The sequence below is a fragment of the Arachis duranensis genome, chromosome 4 (genome assembly GCF_000817695.3).
Source record: "Arachis duranensis cultivar V14167 chromosome 4, aradu.V14167.gnm2.J7QH, whole genome shotgun sequence".
Taxonomy (NCBI): domain Eukaryota; kingdom Viridiplantae; phylum Streptophyta; class Magnoliopsida; order Fabales; family Fabaceae; genus Arachis; species Arachis duranensis.
The window spans coordinates 105007777-105012448 of NC_029775.3; positions in this window are offsets into that span (position 1 = coordinate 105007777).

Sequence of the window (4672 nt, forward strand, 5' to 3'; positions counted from 1 at the left end):
CTAGTTCAAAAGTTCATTGGTTCGACCGAGATTCAACTGGGGTTCAACCGATTTAATTAAATATTAAATAAAATTATTAAAAACCCTAAAAATAATTTTAAATATATAAATTCAATAATTTCTAGCTTAATAAAATTTAAAATTTCACATAATAAATTATCCATAACTTAATATTAGAGGTTCACAAACAACTTCAAACATCAAAGTTTGTAACTAAAAAAAAGCACATAAAGACAAACCCATAATGTTCTACATTCAAAAGAAATAATTACTAGCAAGTTTTCAACTAATCAAAGGTACAACTCATCAAAAATCATAATCATCATTAAGTGTTCCAATATCTCCATCATAAACAGATAATCCAAAGCCACCATCTTCAGAAGTACTACCAAAAGAAGCTGTATTTGAAGAATCAGTGACATCAGGCAAATCCACATCAACTTCCACATCTCCTCCATCTAATAAAATAAAATAAAAAACTAAGAAAAAATTAAAGTTATAACTTTACAACATATATCTTTAGTAAATAAAACAAGTTTTGCTATTTCAATCACCTTTAAGATATGAAGGCATAGCATTATCCGTGTAAATTAAATTTTCAATGCCTTCAATGTCTCCCTTAGTAAATTCAGGATCATCTTCATCCGCCATTATCCAAAAATCTACTGTGTCAATGCTTTGAATGTCAATTGGATCATAATTCTTCTTCTTGCGATGCAATCTAGATTGAATGCGTAGATTATAAGTCACATAAACAATATCATTTAACCTTTGATGCTCTAATCGGTTCCTCCTCTTTGAATAGATTTGTTCAAAGAGGCTCAAGTTCCTCTCACATCCGGATGATGAAGATGTTTGATGAAAAAGACGAATCGCCATTTTTTGCAAGTTAGGAGCACTCCCACCGTGTAGCCTCCACCATTCACCTACCAGGATATGAAAGTCAAACATAAATTCTCATTCAATATTTAAAAAACCTTCAAAGTAAATTGAACATAGAAATATAATAACTTACTAGGTTTGAGTCTCTTAATTGCTTTCAAAGCACTTTCCCTTCCAAAACTTTCTTTTCGATCTTGATACAACTGTATCTCTTGCATTGCGCCAACTGAGTCATCGCAAAGGGTTTCAATATCAAATAAATCAAGCAAAGACCTCAAGATATTTGCCTTCTCAACAAACCCCTCACTATAGAAGAAACCTGGATTCAAAAAGTATGCTGCTGCATGGAGGTCACGCTTCAAATGCTTATCCCACCGCATTTTCAAGATACTTGTATAAGGTGTGTATGCATCTTTTCTATTTCTAAACATTGTCTTGGTAGCAGTTTTGGCTCTTTGCATGCCCTCATATACGTATCCCAGAGAAGGTTTCTCATCAGCATCAACAAGCCTCAATAACTTAATAAGAGGACCAACAATCATCACAGTAGTAATACAATCCTCCCAAAACTTACTATCCAAGATAATTGAGCTAACCATCTTCCCATTGACACTCTTGGATAATTTATGAGAAGTGAAATATTTGTCCCCCACCAATGTTGGTAAGTCTTCTTTATGATTATATATACTTTTCAAAGTAATGAAAACAGTAGCAAAACGTGTAACTCCTGGTCGAACAATTTCTTTTCAATTTGGTCTTTTTCTAAGCCATGACAAGAAAATCATATGATTGTAAACAAACACAGTCGCTTTTGAAGCACGAGAGGCAAGGTCAGCTATGTGAAGTATAGTTGCTATGTCTTTCAAAATAAGATTGATGCAGTGAGCGGCACAAGGAGACCAAAAAATGTTTGGATACTTTTCATGAATGAGTTTTTCAGCAGATACATAATTCACAGCATTATCAGTAACCACATGCACAATGTTACTAGACCCAACCCACTCAATAACCTAAGTAAACAATTAAACAAGGTATCGGCAGTTTTTATCATATCAGAAGCATCAACAGACTTAACAAATGATATACCAGCAGGACAATAAACTAGAAAATTAATTAACGTACGTTGCCTTTGATCAGTCCAGCCATCTGCCATCAATGTACAACCAGTGCTTTTCCACGAGCTCCTATAGCCTTCAACAAGCAACTGACACTCCTTCTTAAGATCGGCTAGCAAATGAACTCTCATTTCATCATATGACAGTTCCTTGAAACCAGGTCCAATTGTAGCAACGCCGTCCAAGGAAGGTTAAAAGTAAGGCTACGTCCAAAGCAGGTTGAAAGTAAGGTGATTGAATTGCATTGAATGAAATACGTGCATCAACGATCCATTTTGCAAGCCCCAAATTAACCTTGTGCACAACTTGTTTATTGGCCAAGACACTTTTCAAAGTTGGTTGAGAGCCTGACATAGTCCTTCCCTTAAAATAACTTCCATTTGGAGTAGCAACAATAGCTCTTCTCTTTCCTTTGTCTCCCATTGTTGCAGGAGCCGGAGGTTGTACAGGATTAGGCTCACACTCTTCTTCCGTTTGTGTTTCCACATCATAACAATCACTTGCAAATTTTCTTTTTTTGCCTTTTTTTTTGTTTTCCTCCAAAAGCCTTTTGAATTGAAGTTCAACATCCTCCGTTATTTTGTTACAAACTTTAATTTGTCCAGGAATTTTTGCAAGATGATATTTCATTCTATATATCCCCCCTCCATTGTAAGTGTTCAAGCAGAAAATATATGTATATTGAGCCTTGTTATTTTTGTCATACTCCACTGTAAAATATTGCTAAGCTAGATCAGATTTACCCCTAGAAGAACCAGTTTAAGAATCTTGAACAGCATTATCTTGTGATTGTAGGTTACTTTGTGATTGTTCCATCTGTAACATACAAATTTACAAACAAATAAATTCAGCAACCAAAATAACCTCAGAAAATAGCAAATCATGAATCCAAAATAACCTCAGAAAATCATGAATTCAGCAACCAAAATCATGAAGTCTAACAAACAAATAAATCATGAACAAATAACCTCAGAAAATCAAAAACAAAGAAATAACCTCATGAACAAATAACAAATAAATCAAATCATAAATCTAACAAATAAATAAATCAGAAAATCATGAAACAGAAAATCAGAAGGCGGCGAGAAGGAATAGAAAGACAGAGTATTACTTACCGGCTGCAGGACGTGGTGGAGGCTGCGGTGGTCAAACCCATCGCTGTTGTGGTTGCGAGTCGCGGAGGCTGCTGGACGCGGAGGCTGCGGGACGTGGTGGTGATGGGCTGCTCGATTGGTGGTGGTGGCTGCAATGGTTCTCACTTCTCAGAGAAGAGAGGAGAGATGAGTGGCTTGAATTGGTGATTTAGGATTCAGACTTCACTTCAGCACTTGCCTTTCTTCTTTTTTTTTTATACACAAAACGGCGACATTTTAGATGGTGTATTTCCGAACCAGAAACCCTCTAAAAAACTGGACAATTCTACCCGTTCGCCGGTTAACCGCCGGTTTGAACAATTTTTGATCGGTTTTTTGTCAAACGATTTCTCGGCTTACCCAGACCGGCTAGCTGACCAGTTACCAGTTAACCCGGTTGAACCGGCCGATCCGATTCGATTTTCAGAACTATAGTTCTAACATGTTTATTTCTTTTGCTAGCAGGAGAACATGATGTGAAGAAAATATGTTCCATACAAATATGAGATGGGATGGGTTTTATAATGACTTTAGTTATCTAAATGTAATATTTTGATATGTTCTGTACTATTTAAAAAAAGACTTTATCCGATATTACATGTAATGGTTAAATTACACCCTATTTTGATTTGTGTTGTTTGGACTAAAAGTATATCTAGCTTATAATGTAACTTTTATGATTTAGATTTCTTAAATTTCTCATTTTTAGATTTATTTTGTGATTATCATTTTGAGATGTGATTATGCTTTCAAAAAATTAAATCTCATAAAATAAAATAGGCTAAGGTAACCGTTTTAAAATAGGGTGACTAAAAATAAGCTATGGTCATGGTTTTAAAGTGGGGTGACCATAGACTAAGCTATGGTCACGGTTTTAAAGTAGGGTGACCATAGGTATGGTCACGCTAAAATCGTGACCATAGATTAATCTATGGTCATGGTTTTAAGGTGGGGTGACCATAGATTAACCTATAGTCACAGTAGAAAAACGTGGCCTAAAGTACTAGAATTTGAAAACTACAACCGTGACCATAGAAACCGTGATCATAGGTCTATGGCCATGGAAGAATAGGCCATGGTGAAAAAACCGTGACCATAGGTCAAAAACCGTGATCATAGACCTATGGTCATCCTTTTCAGTGGCGGAGCTTGAAACGAAATTTTGGGGGCCAGATAGAAGATAATTGTCAAGATACTTTTGATATGGATCCCATTTAAGATAAGCTCGTCTAACCTTATCTCTCTGATTTGGGTAATATTGCCAAATTTAAAGCCATTTTTCAGGGTATCGTTCTAAAGAATTAAGGTCAAACTCATCAGATGTAACTCTTTAAACTTTTGAAGGTTGTATCTTACTTTCTTCGTGATTCATTAAAGTAGAAGAACTATCTACAGGTGTTGATATTGTAAAAATTATATGTTTTCCTTCTTGAATATTAGCCTTCTTCTTAAAAAATGCATCATCAACTCTTTGATTTTTTATGACTATTTTATATAAAAATTTGAATATATATCCGGTAAAATATATAAAAAGGAGTGTTC